This window comes from Ictalurus furcatus, chromosome 5, assembly GCF_023375685.1.
Source record: "Ictalurus furcatus strain D&B chromosome 5, Billie_1.0, whole genome shotgun sequence".
Classification (NCBI taxonomy): Eukaryota; Metazoa; Chordata; class Actinopteri; order Siluriformes; family Ictaluridae; genus Ictalurus; species Ictalurus furcatus.
Window position 1 is genome coordinate 26,114,205 of NC_071259.1, and position 21,157 is coordinate 26,135,361.

Sequence of the window (21,157 nt, forward strand, 5' to 3'; positions counted from 1 at the left end):
TTAGTAAGTAGTTGGTGAGTAAGTCGTTAGTAAGAGAGTAAGTAGTTAGTAAGTGAGTAAGTAATTGAATGAGTAGTAAGTAATAAAGTAAGTAGTTAGTGAGTAAGTAGTTGGTGAGTAAATAAGACGTTAGTAAGTGTGTAAGAGAGTAAGTGAGTAAGTAGTTAATGAGTAAGTAGTTACTAAGAGAATAAGTGAGTAAGTAGTTAGTGAGTAAAAGAGTAAGTAGTTAGAGAGTAAGAGAGTGAGTAGTTAGTGAGTAAGTAGTTAGTGAGTAAGTAGTTGGTGAATAAGTGAGTATGGAGTTAGTAAGTAGTTGGTGAGTAAGTCGTTAGTAAGAGAGTAAGTAGTTAGTGAGTAAGTAGTTAGTGAGTAGTTAGTGAGTAAGTAGTTAGCGAGTAAGTAGTTAGTGAGTTAGTAAGTAGTTAGTAAGAGAGTGAGTAAGTAGTTAGTGAGTAAGTAGTTAGTAAGAGAGTGAGTAAGTAGTTAGTGAGTAAGTAGTTAGTAAGAGAGTGAGTAAGTAGTTAGCAAGTAAGTAGTTAGTGAGTTGGCGAGTAAGTAGTTAGCAAGTAAGTAGTTAGTGAGTTAGCGAGTAAGTAGTTAGTGAGTTAGCGAGTAAGTAGTTAGCGAGTAAGTAGTTAGCGAGTAGTTAGTAAGAGAGTAAGTAGTTATTGAGTTAGCGAGTAAGTAGTTAGCGAGTAAGTAGTTAGACCGTTAAAAAAAAAAATGTTGTTGACCAACATTGCACACACACACACAACATGCATTCAACCATTCACAAAAGAATAAAAGTTTTGATTTAAAAATATACACAGGAGAAGCATGACTGACACTGTAGACTGTTATAGAGCCTTGGTGCGAAGACAGCAAATGCACTTTTCTGTTTCAGTCGAGACTGAGGCTTTAAAAATAAACAATAAAACTGTATATTGAATCCTAAAATTAACTGAAAGCCAATGAAGGGAAACTGTAACTAGGGTTTTGTTTTTGTTTTTGTTGTTTTTTTAAAGGATTAGTTAATAGTTATAACAGAAGGAACAGAATATGGTGTTATGGGAGAATAATGAGCAATGAAGGGAATTATTTGCATGAATTATTTGTCAATTTTTTATTTTATTTTATAAAGAACAATACATTTGATCAATTTATACTTACTTTTACTTTTGTGGAACTTGGATGGAGATGGAGATGAGATGCTCCTCACACCTTTCTTTTTTCCTCTCTCTCTTTTTTTTTTTTTTTTTTAAATAATACCGCTGGTTACTGAGAAACCAGAAAATGCAACAGCAGCTGTCCTGAAGACTTTCCCATGGCAGAGAATTTCAAAGCTTTACTTCTGAGTGTTACAAAGCGCTGACACTGGAGACTCCTTACCAAAAAATGTTTTCTTTTAATGAAAATCTCCTTAAATAAAGCTTTACTATTTCAATTATTACAACAGGTTCTTTAATCTGTTTATTATTAATCTTAGCTTATGTGGTGAGTCTGCCATAAAAGTCCCTGTGTAAGCCTTTACCATAAAATGGTAACATTTTAGAACAACAGCATTAAAATAAACCTTTGATTTGAATTACAGCTGCCGTTATAGAAAATGAACCAACACCTTCCGATCAATCAGGTTCGAGAATTCAACAGAACTTTATTAGCATGTTCTCTCGTGACTGTCTCACCCATAAGAACTGTATTATTAGAGTGTAATGATTGTAGTTTCAAGTTTTCTTTATATAGACACATTTGTTAACAGTATTCAACAACTCCTTTTATTATAAGAAAGTTTTAGTAAACAGAACAGAAAAATGTGAAAATTCTCATCTGTGGTAAAAACACACACACCACGTGCTGTGGAGAAAAAAATACGCTGGAGTATTTCTTTAAAGTCAATTTTTACAGCGACAAATATATCAGTATCCATCATTTAGACATATCCTAACTATGTACAGACTTCCTAACACACACACTCACACACACACACACACACACACACAGTCTAAATCAAAGATCTGTCTTGAACAGGAAGCAGGACAGGATGTTATTTCTCTGCATTTATCTTATACAGATTGTGTGTGAGAGAGAAAGCGATACCTGGATTATGTAAGCAGTTTGCTTTTCATACCATTAATGCACATAATTAAAGTGCAAGTGAACTCATGCAGCTTTTCTACATTATAGGTGTCTAAAAATATGACTTGTTTTGATGGGGAAGAGCAGAACCCGACGACCGGAAGACCTGAAAACAGAAAAGAGTGGGAAGAACTGGAGACATCAGAGAGACAGAATGTCATACCGTTTGTCTTTGTATCTCTGAAGAGCTATGGTAGTTGCTACAGTTGCTATAATCATATTTCTTAGAGGTGTGTGCATGTGTGTGTATGTGTTTATGCGTGTGTAATAAGGGGCTCGTTTCTCTGTCAGAACCCTTCTTCCACAAGCGGTAATGATCAAAGCACTGCTGGACCCCCTACCACACCACCTCTCATCTACAGCAAATCCATCTAGAGAAAATCCATCTCCAGCCAAATCGCCAGCCATACACACACACACACACACACACACACACACACACACACACACACACACACACACACACACACAAACAGCCCTGTGAGCTAAAATCAGTTAGTTTGATGTTGGTTTGCAGATCATTTTCCGCATAATGTCACATGCACCCAGGGTCATCAGCATGTGCCATTAGTGTTTTTAAGCCCAGAATGTTCACCGTCAGCTACATTTCACTCAGGCTTCAGTGCTGAATAAGAGTGTGTGCTCAGCAAGAGGTATACACATTACCAATCCACACACACACATACACACACACACAGAGCCATACACCTTAATTATACAGTCACAGCACAAAGGTAAACATGTGGCATCACATCCACGTGGCTCTTTTATTCAGAGGGATCCACACAGACGAATAGCAAATTTTAAAAATAAATAAAAATAAAAACGCGCACAGACACACGCAATTAGTGGCAGCAATTAGTGGCAGTATACAAAGATGGAAAGGGTCGTGCAATATTTCTTTACACGCGTATGTGAGATATATATGAGAGATAATATTTGGTCATTAATATTTTATGATGTGTGATTTATATCAAAATGCCCTTTTTGTTCCTTATTCAGTTTCATTGTGCATTTTGCTGCATTTTAGACCTGATCCAAGGTTTAAAAGTCCCTGCTGAACCGACGGTGTATAAAAAAGGATGGTGTGTTTGTAAACAGTTTATGAACAGTGCAGCAGTTTGGGCCGTTTGGCACCAAAGATTTTGGATCTTGTGTCAAAGTGTCGGGAAACAATGAAGTCGATTCCAAGGATCACCTGCTGAAGAAGAAAAAAAAAAAAGCAAAAACCATTATATTCCATTAGGAAAATGCCATTCCTTCATTCACATAAAAGGCTTAATGGGTTCTACCAGATTCCTGAAGGTTTCCATTAGGGATTTTCTGGTTACTATTAAATACCAACAGAAACAGGACGGAATATAATTAGCCAGGGTTACTGAGAGGCACAACAGAAAAGTGTTTGCCTTATCGCCCATAGATCATGAGTTTGAATCCCAGTGATGCCATAGCCATTCGAGTCCAAGACAGAAAAACTGGCTTTGCTTTCTGGTGGTTGAGAGAGATGGCATTATATCATATATCATATATATGGCTGTCTATATGTAGAAGAGGTTAGCTAGTTCTTTGCTCTGTGTGATGCAGTATGAGCAGCAGTTCAAAAGCTGCAGGTGATTCGCTCCCTGGTGTCTCGGAGGCAGCATGTGGTGGCTGACGTATGATAAGGAAAAGCGGGCTGGTGGGTGGGAATTACCCAAGACTAAATTAGAAAAATATATAATTAGACCATCATGAACAGGCCACTCACTCACTCACTTTCAGTAACTGCTTTATCCTGCTCAGGGTTGCAGTGGCTCTGGAGCCTATCCCGGGAACACTGGGCATGAGGCAGGAATACAGCCTGGATGGGATACCAGTCTACCACAAAGCATCATGCACACACAATCACACACTTATTCCCGACGGCCACACTAGCCTTCGCTCCCTGCATCATTGAGCCTTGGGCGCCCATGACTTGTCCTCCCTTGGACCATTCTGGTAGGTACTAACCACTAACCACCAAGAACACCCCACAAGACCTGCTGTTTTGGAGACGTCTGACCCAGACGTCTAGACGTCACAATTTGTCCCTTGTCAAAGTCGTTTAGATCCTTACACTTGCCCATTTTTCCTGCTTCCAACACATCAACTTTGAGAACTGACTGTTCACTTGCTGCCTAATATATCCCACCTCTTGACAGGTGCCATTGTAACGAGATAATCAATGTTATTCCCTTCACCTGTCAGTGGTTTTAATATTTTGGCTGATTGGTGTTTATCTAATGATCTAAATTCTTTAACTTTAATATTTAACTTAACAGATGTGACAGTGAGAATCAGACCTAATACCCTAATTACGGTCATCTATCTGCCGCTATGTACACTTAATACTTTAACAAGGTAGTATTCTCATGCCAGCTCACATTTGTGAGATTAGCAATACAGCTGCTGCTAGTTAGCGTTAGCAAATGTTGGTTCCTTGGTGAAGGGGGCACTGATTTATTTACTGAAATCAGTGTGTGATTTGAAACAGAAATCTTTTTCCTTTGTACATCTTTCTGGTGCTTTTACTTTTATAATTTAAGTCAATTTATTGTTTATAAAATGTATACTTTTCTACTTTAACTTGACGCTTCACTTCAACTTCTACAATTTATTTAGATGAATAATTGCACTTTTACATAAGTAATAGAATTTGAGTACTTTTACCACCGCTTGTGGTACATTTACTTTTATATTTATTCATTTAGCAGATGCTTTTATCCAAAGCGACTTACAAATGAGGAAATACAAGTGAAGCGATGTATCAAGCAGAGAACAATACAAGTAGTGCTACCGTACAAGATTTATAATTGAGTGCTAGAGGAGCAAAGTGCACAGAGGTGTAAGAGCCAGTGTAAGTGCAGGGTTGTTGTTTTTTTTTTTTTTTTTTTTTGGAGTGGAGGAAGGTTAGGGTTTAATTAAGTGTTCATGGAAGAGGTGGGTCTATTGCTGTTTTTTGAAGATAGTGATGGATTGAGGTTGGAAGCCCATCTCTGGTTAATGATTCTGAACTTCATACAGTATCTATTGAATGTTGCTGCCTGTGAAAGCTCTTCTAGGGCAAAGTAGAAGTAGCCGAGGCTGAAATTTGAAACTGTAATCACTATTAAAATTCTCATGTGCAAAATTCACATGGCAACAGGTAGAACAGCTAACCTTTCAAGTGAATATTAATAGAATAATAATTTCTTAAGTGCTTTGTGTTGATCAGCCATGCTGCAGAAGCATATTTGTGTGTGTGTGTGTGAGAGAGAGAGAGAGAGAGAGAGAGAGAGAGAGAGAGAGAATGAATGGAACAGAATGTCTTATTTAATCTTATGTAGGCAGTTATTTATGATGGTGTGCTTATTCTTTGTATGTGTGTTTTTATACAGTATATAATTCAGGTGTGTATGCCATTCCACCACAAATGTTTTAGCTGCTGAATCAGTAATTCTGGAATGTGTGTGTGTGTGCATGTATTTCATTACCTGTGTGTGTGTGTGTGTGTGTGTGTGTGTGTGTGTGTGTGCATATGAGAGAGAGAGGGCGCAGCAGCAGGGTGGCTGTAGGCTTTTTGTTATCTAAATCCCGGTTGATTCCACTTCTCTTTGTGGTCCTGTGCTGAAGCGCCATTTAGACAGCTGAGTGCAGAATTCTGCCACGGTGCCCCGCTTTAGACTAGATGACGTTCACGTTTTTCTCCTCTCTTTTTTTTTTTTTTTTTGTTCTGGACATTGGATCAGCCCGGTACTCATTCCTCCGCCCCGTTTTCCTCACACACACAGGTACCTCCACTCACAGTCATCAAAGAGGTGCTGAGTCTAAATCTAGCTCCCGTAGCATGTCTGACTCGGATCAGTCAGGGGGCTTACTTTTCTGTCTCTGACAATATTTCGGGTTTGTAATAACACTTTAATATAACGTCCTCAAATAAGCAAATGCGTGACTGATACGTTCATGATGATGAACTAATACATGCACAAATCCTTAATGCATCAGGAAATAATGAAACATTTACAGTCTATTAACACCCTCTGAGTCATACAGTTGTGCTCATAAATTTATGTACCCCTTGCAGAATCTGCAAAATGTTCTTTTTTTTTTTTTTCCAATTTTTTTTTTTCCATTTGAACTGGTTAATTTGTGTAAATTCAGTTATTATTGTGTCTTGTGGACTATATGTAAACATCTGTTATGTGAAATAGCTTGTTCAGGGCAGTGCTAAATAAACAAATAAACAAAATGCTATTTTTATGATCCCTCTTGTTTATTTTTAATTATTAACATTTTTGTAGATTCTGCAAGGGGTATGTAAATTTATGAGCACAACTGTATATGAACAGACATGATGATTTAATAATGATGTATTATTAACATTGTGTTAACTTGTTCTGTCAAGTAATACCATGACCTGCAATATCCATCCATCCATCCATCCATTTTCCATACCACATATCCTACACAGGTCACGGTGGAGCCTGGGGCCTATCCCAGGGAACACTGGGCATGAGGCGGGGGACACAATCACACACCCATTCACACACTACAGACAATTTGGAAATGCCAATCAGCCTACAGTGCATGTCTTCGGACAGGGGGAGGACACTGGAGTACCCAGAGGAAACCAACGAAGCACTGGAAGAACATGCAAACTCCTAAAATCCCCCTGGGATAGGCTCCAGGTTCCCCCACGACCCTGTGCAGGATAAGTGGTATAGAAGATAGATGGATGGATGGATGTGTGCATTGTGCCAAGCAACGGATTGGCATCCCTTCTACGGTGTAGCCCGCCTCGTGCCCAGCATTCCTAGGATAGGAAAAAATGTTCTGAAATTGAACAAAATGACATAATAGCCTATAATATAGGTTAAATTATACACTCTTCATAATACAGGTTGATTTAAAAAATCCTAACTCTTACTGGCAACATTTTTCTTTACATGTACTGTTGTACATGTACATTTTTGAAGTTACGTTGTAATTAGTAACCTAACCTCCTTGTGTTATATATAATATCACAGTGTTAGTGTTATTGTGTCTTTTTTTAATCACCCTGTATAAGTTATCTTTATTAATACTGCAAGTCACTGCATTAACTTACAGAAAGTGTTCACAAGATGTGATTATTATCATTGTTAATGGCTATTTCTGTATGACTCAGAATGAAATATATAGTACAGGACCCTTCATTATTTCCTGATTACTACACGTATTAGATCATCATTACGAAAGCATTATTTATTTGTGGACCTTATTGTAAAATGCTTCCAGGTTAGTAAAGGACTAGATTTATATCATGATAAGTGGCAGTGTTTCATATAGATTCATTTCCATTCAGCTTCCTTCTCTAACATCACATTCTTCTATTTCTGTTTGGGCCTAAAACCTTTCCCGTGCTATTTCCTCAATTCTTCTCACATGCCACGGTTTCATTAAACCATCCTGTTACTTAGGTTATTTCGGACACCCATCAGGACTACACTTCCTGGTTTCACTCTCACTGCCTTCTCACACAGCTGAACATTAACATAGAGTAATGTGCAAAAGTCTTAGGCACATGCAAAGAAATGCTGTAGCGCAAAGACGCCTTCAAAAATAATGAATTTAAATGTTTCTCCATTTAAAAAAATACTATAGAGAGTAGTAAATAGTAATAAATGAAACAAAGGCAATATTTGGCGTGACGATCCTTTTATAAGGAAATGAGCTGTAAGTTTTATTGAGCATCTTGCAGAACCAGCCACGGTTCTTCTGGACTTTGTCTGTCACACTTGTTTCTTATTTTTGCAGCAAAACCCATCAGCCTTCATTATGTTTTTTGTCTGAAAAGTGTCTCTTACCACTCAATACGCTGCTTTCTTTACTGAAGTACAAACATTTTTCTGTAACATTTAATTTTGTGCTGGAAAACTAATATTTGGGAATCTAAAATGTTTTTGTAGGGACTCGATAATCATAAAAAAGTCATAAAATAAAATAATAATAATAAATAATCATAATAAAATCATAAAATAAAAATCTCTAACAAAGTTTGGACTAAAAAAATAGGGTGCCTAAGACTTTTACACAGTACTGTATATTACAAATTACATTACAAAATTATTGTAAAAGAAGGCACTACAAGTAAAGTAACAAATTCGATTAAGCTCACCCACACATTATGTGATGTGAAGTCCTGGAGTCTACTCTTGCTATTTTGTTGAATACGAAATGGCACATATTTAGTGTGCCAGACATTCATAGGTTATTGGATTCTTTCACATTATATTGGGAAGTGAAATGTGACAGCTCTGTGAAGAATTTCGTTCAAATCACTGTGTGTCAGAAGATTAGGTGGGTCATGCAGCATCCCAAATCAAGCCACTGGGATTGCCTGAGATATTTGGATGCATGGAAGCACACAGGTATAATTTCTTAATATCGGAGGGTACAGCTCCTAGGCATTGCTATCTTTAGTTCTTACATTCTTTCTATCTGGCAATATAATTTTAATCCCTGACTGTAAATGACATGACTGAGTAGAAACACTCAAATATTTCAGTTTAGCATTTTGCAGAAATGAGGTATGGAAAATATTACATGCTAACAACACTGACTGGCAAATCTTTCAATTTGGTCAAATTGAAATGCCATGAAATTGATGCTTTATATGCAAGAATTACTGTACTATAACAAAGGCATACTTTTAATTTTTCATTCTGAATGCATTAGCTGGGTTTTTACTATATGTATTCATTATTAAAAGAATAATTGAATTTACACAATTTTTGTACTTACTTCAAATGTAGATGATAAGCCAGGACACTTAGGACACTGGTTAGTTACAATGCTACAGTGAGCTACAAGGCTAAGGAAAGTCTATAACAAAAAAAAAAAAAATTTGCTAAAATAAATGCAATACAAATCTTGCTATATTAAATTATAGTTAAACTATGGAGTTGCATTCTTAATTAAATAAATAATTATAAATCTCAGACGTAATATAGACAATATTTACAAATTAAAGTTCAATGTAGAACTCTGTTTTAATCCACATAATTTCCAAGTTTCAGGAAGTTCTGCCTGCAAGCACTAAAATGTGCTTTCAAACACTAAATTGTGCTTTTGGTTGTCAAGATGGCCTGCAAACAATAACACTACAGTGCTCAGCTTCATGGTGAAGATTTGTCATGTTTATAGACCACAGTAAGTCGCATTGCTTCCTAAACCACGTCAGCGAGTCATCTCTGTGTGTCATCTCTGAAGAACTGCAGAACTATGGCGGATATTTATAGAAAAGATTTAGCGTGAGAGAAACTTTCATTACTTGTTGACTTTCCCCGCTGAAAAAAATCCAGCTTGGTCTAACCAGCTACCATACTGTTAGACAATCTTTGTCAGCTGGTAAGTTATATTCCAGTTTCCTTACTGTTTGACTAAACTTCTGAATAGATTTTGTAATTACCTTACTGTTGTGTTACTGTATGTTCTTAAAAATAATAATAACTTGTCTACAATGTAGCATAAGTAGATGTTGATGTCAGATGTTTGTTGTATTTTTGAATTTTCAGCAGGGACATTGGCCAACATGTCTTTCTTGACTATATTTAAGGTTAGTAGGAACTAGGGGTGTAAACGTCAGGCTTCCCTACCATACCATACAATACAATATGATACGATTTCAATTCATAAGAAAACACTTCACTGAATCTGCTTATATGATTCGATTTAGTCATCTCCAATAGATATGTGATGGTCTTTGTTCAGAATCTGGGGTATGCCTACTGTTAATTCGTCAATGATTATGACGTATGTAAAGAATATATGGTACCACTTTACAATAACAGTACATGCACTAATACCTGAATTAATACTTACTTAAATATGAACTAATGATAAGTTAAGCCATGTACTAATCACGAACTAATGAAGAGCTATACTTAACTACAACGTGAGTCTTAGTACATGTTAGTACATGATTGTTAGTTAATGTATTAATTGACATATAGGGGTAAACTAAATCAAACATACTCTATAACAAGGAATATGAATTAAACGTGCATAATTTCAAATTGTTTTTATCACTTTCATAATTTACACTGATCCTCCTTATCGAATGTAGAAAGACGCACAAAAGACGCAGCTTATGTCGTTCTTCATCCATTTCTCTTCAAATCCCACTGTAGTACTATTACGTGCTCTAGGTGGCTAGGGCCTGAGGCACTGCTCCTTTGCCCTCAAGGGTTAAATTAATACAGTAACGTTTATTCATTTAGCAGATGTTATCTAAAACCATTTATAACCACTGTTCTGTAAGATTATTTTCCGGTGTTTTAGTCTTTTTAGATGTCGCTGTGGATCAGTGCAAATTATGAAAGTAATCCAGCACATCCAGTGATGTTTGTGTACACAGCTGCATATGGCAAATTATATAAACAATTTGAAATTATGTACGTTTAATTCGTATTCTTTCTTATAGAGCATGTTTGATTTAGTTTACCCCTAAGAGTTACGGGCAAATCAACCAGCTAGCCTATTTATAGTTTTTATCAGTTTAAAAAATATGCATTGTTTGGTTTCATCCTCATTTCATCTTAAGGAGTTTTTCCTTGGCACCGTCACCACCGGCTTGCTCATTAGGGATAAATTCACACACTTAAAATCTGTAACCTGTGTTTATATGTTTCTGTAAAGCTGCTTTAAGACAATGTCCATTGTTAAAAGTGCTATACAAATGAAATAGAATTGAACTGAATTGAATTACACAGCAGATATGACTTTTTTTTTAAAAAATAATAATTTACTTGTAATCATTTATCGTTGATAATAATCGATTTATGATTAATTGAGATTCATTTCAGTCATTGCCTTTAAATCACTTTGTCGCTTCAATTTAGCCGATCGTAGTGGAACTTATGCAAATTTGAGTTTTCCTTTAAGTAGACTGCCCTATAGTGTGCCTCTATTTGTTCATGTAAGCTGGATTTCATCCATCGCTGTGTGTGTATGTGTGTGTGAGGTTGAGGGTTTCATTAAATCGCCAGACATTTCTCTCAGCATTCTGCAGTAGTTCCTTTTCATGGTCATGAAGAGCAGGTGACATCATTTCCAATGCAATGAATGGTCAGCCCTGAGTTGCCAGAGGCCCCCAGAGACCTCCTTAGTGTGTGTGTGTGTGTGTGTGTGTGTGTGTGTGTGTGTGTGTGTGTGTGTGTGTGTTAAATGTGAAATACTGTTACATTTACATACACATGCACACTCCAGCTCAGTCTTCCAGCCGCAGGGCAGCCCACTGGTCCTAACCGAGCCATAACGATGCCCCTCACCTGAAGTGTTCACAGAATGGCAGACATTTTTCTCATCAACAAGATGTGAAATTATTAAATGACTGATCCCTACAACCATTCCTATTTCAGAGAAAACACACATACCGGCCATGTGAAATGCTGACAAGAACCCTTGTACGGACTCTTCAAGAAGTAAAAATGACTAATAAAGCCAACCACGGCCTCCTCCACGGCTCCCTTTATGAGCCCAAACAATTACTTTGAGCTGGCACGAGACCAGAACCACCAGACAGAGGGAGGCAGATAGAAGGGTGAGATCATTTGACATTTGCTTGAAATGTCTGGAGAAAATAATTAAACCTTTGCATATGGACCTGCACCGCCTCCTCTTTTCCATACCTCCTTTCTGCAAAATGTTAATCTGTAGGCTGAGGATATTAATATCGACATTTAATCTGCACAATTACACAATGAAAATGAATTCATGAAAACAGTTTTGTGACATTTCACGTGTTACGTTTCACACATTTGTCACATGTGGATGTTTTGCATGAGGTGCGTGTGTTTTGTATTGTGTCCACATACGAGGATTGAATCACATATTAGTCACATTTACTTGAATTCATCTTCACATGTATTTCATGATCACATATTACTCACCTGTCCAATACATATGATCTCTTCATAAGGTTATTTTAGATTTAGAGTATTGATTTTAGTGTTAGACTCATTTAGCGCTGTCCATCATCTGCACTAAAGTCGAAGATGATATTAGACGTATGAGAGCTTGAGCTGAACTTTTCAGCACCTAGCAACTCCGGGCACAGAGGGACACGGGGCGCAAGGAAACATTGTGGAATGTGCCAAGGAGGGGGAGGGGATTCGTTCTGCTCTGCAGTGGGGTTTTTTCTTCTCGCTGTAGATAGCTGTCTTTCTCTCAACCGCTCTAGTATGCATCGGCTTCTACATATCGATTTCCTATATTTACTCTGTTGCTACTTAATTAGGCACATCTTGTTTATACCATCATTGATTGCCCCTTATATCACACAGACATATCCTATAGGTGCACTACTGTAGACCATCTGATATTTTTACACAATTTATCTGCCTCCCTTGAACTTTATTCTGTCTATCAATGTAAAGGGCCCACCTCTAACCAGATATTATGTTGCAGTGCCGTCTTAGCACCTGTGTAGATCTGTACATGTTTTCCCTGTGTTCATGTGGGTTTCCTTCAGGCTCAAAAACATGCTAGTAGGTGGACTGAAGACTCTAAATTGGTCCCTAGGAGTGAATCAGTGTGTGAATGTGTGTGTATGGTGCCCTGCAATGGATTAGCATGTATTTCTGCTTTGCACCCAGTGTTCTTGAGATCCACCAGGACTCTAACCAGGATAAAGCAAATATGAAAATGGATGAATGAATGAATTCCTCTTAGTGCATTTTTAAACACCTCGGTGTCACTACAGGGTTGAAAATAGTCCACCAGCCAAAAATATCCAGCCAACAGTAGTAATGTAGTCAGATAATGATTTACACACACTCTGCAAGGAATAAAATGTCTAACTGTACACAAGCACCTAGGGAAGGTCTCTGCTTTGTCATACTTCATGTACAAACTGTAATGAATTTTCCTGGTTACACAACTGCACTATTTGACCATGTAGTATTAGTACATTTATAGAAGGGATTTACTTATTTATAATCACACTATCCGTTGTTACCCAGATGAGGATTGGTTCCCTTTTGATTCTGGTTCCTGTCAAGGTTTCTTCCTCATATCGTCTCAGGGAGTTTTTCCTCGCCACCGTCACCTCTGGCTCACTCATTAGGGATAACTTCATTCGTTTAAAATCTATATTCTGAATGTCTATATTTCTGTAAAGCTGCTTTGGGACAATGTCCATTGTTAAAAGCGCTATACAAATAAAACTGAATTGAACTGATTACTAGAGAGGGTTGTGTGTACGCTGTGTGCGTTTTGGCTACTGCTGCTCACCAGAGCTTTTTTCTTTTTCTTTTCTTTCTTTTTGCTTTTTTCTGCATTGCTATTTGTAAATTTGTTGTTTGTTTTCTATTGGAATGTTTTGCTGTTTTTGTCCTTTTGTCCACTGGTTGCCCAATCTTGAGCGGCGGGTTTCCGCAGGCCTTGACCCACCATACGTGATGTGTGTCTGCCTGATCGCTATGGACTACGGTGTGCCTGTTCCTCTCATTGATGGTATACAATCATTCTGAGTGCTCATTCTTGGGACTGCTCAGCACTCTGTGTGGCAATGTATCCATGGCACAACATTCCAAACGGTGCTGCACGGTGATTGTTTATTTGTTGTTGTTTTTGTTGTTTATTGTAAAGCAACCTTATGTATGAGAAAGGCACAATATAAATTAAACTTCTTCTTCTTCTTCTTCTTCTTCTTATTATTATTATTATTATTATTATTATTCAGAGATGACATCTGTGAGGCTTGCGCAAAGATGAAGTCCCCTTCACAAGTTTACAAACTCTCTGTGGGTTTGTACTGCCGTTGGCTATGAATGCTCCAATCACAGGCTTTGTTGTACAGAGTGTTCTTTCATGGAGTTTGCCAGCTGCCGTGTGAAACCTTGGCGAGTAAAACCTCCACATGATGTCCGTTCTCTCAACGATTACACCATATCGTCCATGCAATTCAGCTGAATGTCATCATGAAGTATGCTGAGGCCTTAAATGTTCACACTGTTAAAATATAGCCTACTTCTGCACCTGATACACTCATACCAGCACACCACTATGAAAATAGGCCTACCATGTCAGGATCACTGTTTAAGAATGATCAATCACCCAGATAATCTCAAGTCTCTTTCCATTGAAGCATGGGGTAGAAATGGTGCAGATGGGTTAACCTACAAAGTGTATCTAATGTAGTTATGAACTTCTAACAAAGTGGCTACTGAGTGTCTACAATAGTGAGCTGAATATGGAAAGGTGTAGCAGGTGCTTCTCACTGGCTGTGCAGAATGAAAGTGCTTTCAGTGTGCATTTTGAAACTAGTGGGTGTGTGATACAAAAAAAACCGCACGTTCAGCGGTCTTTTATTAACACGTGCGTTTCGGGACCGAGACCAAAATGAGTGTCGAGCAAAATAATATACGCCATACATATGACACGACTTTTTATACGGCGGTGTACGTTTTGGAACTTGGCCCAATGCCTGCCTGCTATTGGCTGTCCAGAAGGGGGCGGGGAGGGGGTTTAGCCTTGCCTTTCCCTCAGCCTTCCTCCTCTCTGCCCCCTCTCTGTCTGCGCGAGGGAACGGACTGGAGGCGCATGCAGCTGCAGCTCCATCTATATCTTCAGCTGGCCCGCTTCACCGTGCCTGACCCTGTTCACACGAGGACAAGTGAAGCATCCACCCGCGGCACTCATTCGGTCCTCCGGACCCTTTAGCGCACTGCAAGGACACTAAAGCCGTTTTTGGACAAACTTTCAACTTGGTGCGCTTTTCCAGTTACGCACCGCATCCCGCGGGTCCGGACCGGGTGACTCATCCGTCACTTTCCGTCATCAGTCCATCACGGACTGTTCGGCTGCGCCATGTCTCCTTCTATCCACCGGTCACCGCTGTAACCGGGACAGGGACCTCCACTTTGACCATCCTGTCCTCTATCACAGTCCAACTCGAGTCTTTAAACCTGTACATGCAGAATGCGCGATTTTGCGGTTTTCCCTCGTGCTTGTCCCGCGTTATACCTGATGTTACGCAGCAGGTACTCAACCAGCCGTGTAGCCCTAGACTAGACAATATCACGCGCCTGTTGTTGTTTTTTTTGTTGTTGTTGTTGTTGTTGCTTTGTCCTATTCAGGTAGCGTATTTCACCTGGCAAAATGGCAAAAGCATTCATTCCATCAGGTGCAGCTTTCTTCTTCTTCTTCTTTATTTTTTTTTTTTTTAAACACTTTCCAAATTTGATCACGCAAAAACTCCTTTTGCGCACGGACTGCGAGACTCACGAGACCGGTTCACAATGCTGTCTGTTTTTGGTCTGATGATTAGCCTGTCTTTGAGACATTTTAGAATTCGGAGTTCGTGGCTAGACAGACAGACAGAGAGGCAGACAGAGAGACAGACAGACAGACAGACAACAGGTGCTCACTCGCGCGCTGCGTGCGCAGGAATGAATGAATGAATCAATGAATGAATGAATTTACGAGCTCCATCATCTGTCTCTATTACAGAAATGTCGCGTCCAGCGTTCCTGCGCATTAGACACAACATATCATCGACTGTATGCATGCATGTTCGCTGTATTTATGCGTTCATATTCGTGCCTTTACTACGAGGACATTTATCATTTACGGTGAGTAGGAAAGGGAAAAATCAGGTGAGGATGCTGACGTCTAAAACCGCACTACTATACTATTATATCATGTATTGTAGGACATTTGTTGACGTATTTTAAATGTTTGTCTATTTACGATTTATTATAGCAAGCTATTTGGCCATCTTGTTCAGTGTGGTAGTGTGCTTTTTCGGACATGGCCATTTGTGCGTGTGTGTGTGTGTCTGTGATCAGTCTCGTTTCTCTGTCCATGTGGACCATCAGAAGGCGTTGTAATACCAAACTCCACCGCTAGGGGTGTTACAGCGCAAGTTCAGGTGAATTAACATCATCTGGTTTGAGGCAGTGGCGCGTCCAGGTTTGTAGACATGGGACAAGAGAACATTAAGGAGTGGCACAAAGTAATAATCTAGCTATAGGGCAAAGTTGCATTTGTAGCAGTATTTAAGGCTACTGATAAGAAGGTTGTGAGTTCAAATCCCAGCATCACCATCTGCCACTGTTGGTTGCTTGAGCAAGACCTTTCACCGTCAGTGTCTTAGTTGTATACTGTCTCTTCAAAATATAATAACATAATAATAATGATCATAATAATCATTTAAAAGGCAGACATTTCTTTGTATGTTGTTGAAGACATTATGTTGATTCAGTGTACAGATCCTGGTAGATTTTCAATTTACCATTAAAGGTTGTTTCAATGTTATTTCAACATTGAAATAATAACTGACATTATTTCAACTGCATTTACAACTGGGCCATAAGTCACTTTGGAGAACAGTGTCAGCTAAATGAGCTCTCAAATCTAAAGCTTTACTATAAGATCTATTTACAGTCCATTTTGAAGGTACAGCATATCCAGGTTTTCAGGTGAAAGACAAATATTAAAGGTACGAAACGTACTCTTGAGGATCATCATCATCTTCATCAACATAGAGGCAGGAAAAGTATAGTTTAGTATTATTATTTTTTGAGTGTGTTGGTGCAATGAATGGCAACATAATGGCTACTGTATTGGCTCCATAATATCAGTATAGTTCGTAATACTTGTCTTTATGAATTGTATAGGAGATTTGAGGTCAGTGTTAGGGTGGTAACTGATAACCGGTGTGGCAAAGCTTATTTCAGGTGCGAGACCAGTGTGACCAGGAAGGATAAATCCACTGCAGGGTAGTGTCTTCAAGGGTAATGTCCTTCATTCATATATGTCTCGTCTTCATTTGGTAAAACACACTCCTTTTAGGCCTGTCGTGAAATGAGACATTTTTGTGTATGTCTTAGCAGGTTTACAAAGGCTAATAAAACATGTGGATAGTTTGGATAAATTATGTGTGTAAGTAAATGTCTGACTATATGTGTTTGCGTGTATCTCTCTCTCTCTCTCTCTCTCTCTCTCTCTCTCTCTCATAGTCTCAGTTTTGCTCTCTGTCCTGTATGGCTTTTTATTCCTATCTGATAGTTCGAGTTTCATATAGGGATGGAAGCCATGCAGGGCTAGGAGCCTACGTCGTCATGGAGACTGGCCAGCGTTGAGACTGGTGGCTCTTGTGCCAAACAACTGTCTTCACCTGTCAACTAAAAGGCACACACACACACACACACACACACACACACACACACACACACACACACACACACACACACACATACGCTTGTCCTGGCACGAGTCCGGGTCCAGATGCCCAACGGGCGTTCCTTGCTGCAGGGAGACTGTATGAAACTGTGCTGCCAGTCGAGTTTACAGACAGCTCTCTGAAGTATTCCTAATACACACACACACACACACTCAGGAGCCGGACATCTGCTGCAGAGCCACACAAAGACAGATGTTCATTTGCATCAAGCGGCACCAGGTACACACACACACACACACACACACACACACTCACACACACACCAATTCTAATCGACCTCACAGGCTGTTGCTGAGCTTTTAATGAGTAAAGGTGCAGCCTCGGGCTCAGTGAAGCAGACCTGCAGGGAGCTGATTCATGTCAGTGAGAGTTAGTTTAACAGACAGAGACACTGCTTTTAGCACCAAAGCCGCAACAGGGGATTTCAATTTATTTGCACATAATTTATGACATTCATCCACTCCTCGGTTCAGGTGGATTATTTCAGAGCAACTACTTTATGGCACAATGGGAGGGTTCTTGACGCTTATGTTTACACTTTATGACATTTAACTAACACTGAAATATCTTTCAACGAACATAGTGGTGTAAAATGTTCGTTTATGCAACAGGCAGGAAACATGCTTTATGCTTTCCAATCCTTCTTGCTGTAGTCTGATTCACTACCCCTGGAGCACAAGTGCATGTTATTTATTTACCACCTTAAGACTGAATGTTTTATTCATCTTTGAAGAATTCAAAAAATGTGACAGGTCAGAAGGTGTTATTTAATTTTCTATAACAGCAGCTCTGACAGTAGTTCCAGCTGCAAGACAAATCACAGGTTTATATTAATGCACTGGTTTAATGCGTTATCATTTCTGTTGTAACAGTGTGTTCACAGGGACTTGTATAGCAGATTTTTCACGTAAAGGGATTTTAAAAATGTATGATTGTTTATTATACATGTTTTTATTTATATATAAAAAGATATTTATTTAGCATTTTTGGAAGGAGTTTTGTAACAGTCAGAGCTAAAGCTGTAACTTTACATTTAAAAAAAAAATCTTTTTAATTTGTAACTTTTGTGCTTTGCAGTGTCTCATTAACATTACACGATGCATTTTTTTTGTCTTATTAACCAAAAGAGAGATAAAAAAGCAAGAAAAAACATGAGAGAATGACTATTTATAGTTGATAATGCATGTCATAACATCTTGTTTCATGGACGTTCCACATGAAACATAACTATAAACAGATAAAAAGAATGGGGCCTTTATTAAGTACATAAAAAACGTAACATTGGCAAATTGCTGTGGTACACGTCAGGATGTGCTGTTATTGGAAAATAGCCCATTTTGTTTCTTGTCAGGTCTCATCACATGAGATTCTTTTCCTATAATGGCACTCCCTGTTGTGTTTCATTCCTTATTTATTACATTTTCCTAATTAAAGCCTAATGAAAGAAAAATAACTGTGTGACATATACCATATTATGTGTATCGAATATACATTCGTCCATTTATTTATTGTCCATTACAGCTTAACCAGTTCTGGGAAACATTGGGGACAAGATGGGAATACATCGTTATTGAGAACTTTGATTTTATATCCTTAGTTTCAGCTAAACTGAAAGGGCAAGGGTCACTGTGGATAGAAAGTCTCCATTTTAATGCTTGGATTTACAATGAGTTCTTCCCTGTGCCCAAAAACACAAACTCATCTGCAATGACAAAGGCCTGCGATCTGTATGTATTGTTCATCTGTACATAATGCTTTGAATATTTGCATATGTATCTTGTTTAACTTCTTTTTCAGTTTAGTCCGTGTTGAGGGAACAACTATATAAAGCCTTTAAGATCACTTCTTCATCATCGGTATATAATTCTCAGTGACATCTGCAGGTAAATAGACCTGACAAGATTAGATGTACTAACAAGGCAATCCAGAATAAAAATGCAGCTCGAACACAACTGAAGCTGGGGGTTAATATGTGCATGATCTTGCTTGTTATTACATGTCTTCTTTTAGATCTAGCAACTTCACAATGTCACAACAAGGACCAAGATCTGAGTTTATTCTGTGCACTAGATTTCAATGTGGAGTTTTTAATGAATATTACATAATAATGATGTATGCTATTAACATCTATTTTTGCTACAAAGGTCTGACCTGCAACTTTCCAGCATTATATTCGTTAATTTGGAAAAAAAAAAAAAAAAAAAAAAGCGTGGGCATTCACACTTTCTTCTCTTGGCAATTCTCCTGCTGGTTTGTTTTATTGGCAGACATGTAAATTGTGCTTTATAAACAGTTTATCCATTGTCACGTCACAGAAGTTTTATCTTGGCAAATGTGGCAACATGTAGTTGGTGTGAAAGGACTGAGTTAAGTTCAATGCTAGAATGGACAGAATACAAGAAAGAAAACTATGTTAGTTTCATCATTTGAATTACACATTCATTATTAAGTAAATGGAAGTTGTACAGTGCTTTGAAAAAGTATGTTTTCTTTTTTTTTGTGTGTGTATTCCATACCAAATTATTTCAGAAATGAAAACTAAATCTAAGATAAAAACAAAGGCCGCCTGAGTAAACAGAAAATACATTTTTTAAATAATAATGTTAGTTATTGAAGCAAAATGTTATTCAATACCAACCGGGTCTGTGTGAAAATATATCCCCCCCCCCCCCCCCCGTTGCTATTTCCTCTAATCTATGAAACTGCATTCATAATGGGGTTCAGCTGGTCCAGACACAACCAATCCTGATTACTGCAAACCCTGTTCAATCAAATCTACACTTAAATAAAACTTTTTCTACAGCATGAACTTGGTTAAAAGGACTTACCCAGTAACACACTATGCCAAAGTTAAAATAAATTCCAGAAATGATGAGGGAAAAGGTGATTGAAATACATCAGTCTGGGAAGGGTTACAAAGCGATTTCAAAAGCTCTGGGACTCCAAACAACCACAGTAGTGAACCTGGCCGACCTTTTAAAATTCCTCCAAGAGCACAGCAACTACTCATCCAGCAAGTCACATAAGAGCCAAGGACCTACAGGCCTCTCTTGCACCAATAAAGGTCACTGTTCTTGACTCCACTATCAGAAAGACACTGGGTAAAAATGGCATCCATGGAAGAGTGGTGAGGTGAAAACCACTGCTAACCCAGAAGAACATTAAGGCTCATCTGAATTTTGCCAAAGCACACCTTGATGACCCACAAACCTTTTGGGACAATGTTCTGTGGATTGATGAGTTGAAAGTGGAACTGTTTGGAAGACAGGGGTCCTGTTACATCTGGCGTAAACCAAACACCGAATTCCACAAAAGAACATCATAGCTACGGTCGAGCATGGTGGTGGTAGTGTGATGGTGTGGGGATGCTTTGTTGCTTCAGGACCTGAGCAACTTGCATTGACTTCGCTATTGAAGAAATTTCAGAAATTTGACCTGGCTGTAACCTTGACCCTGTATGGATTCAATTCCAAAATAGAATCAGTTCATCTGCTTTCTACAGTGATAATTCCATATAAATCCTACAAACATTCAACCACTTGTTCTTGAGATATCGCACGAGAATGTCAGACAGACAAATGGGACAGACAGACAACCCGAAAGCTTAATGGTTGTGTCTCAATCAGTTCAGTTCAATAGCCAGGGCACTGATCAGGGAGTTGGCCAGTGTAAGGGCTGTCTCAATTGCAAAATCCTTCCAGTGCACTGGAACCTTCGCTCCATAAAAAATCCCACTATGCACCGCAAAAACCCGGGAGCATTGATGCTCACTGTGTTCCCTTATTGGAAATGATGCCATGTTTTCTGAAG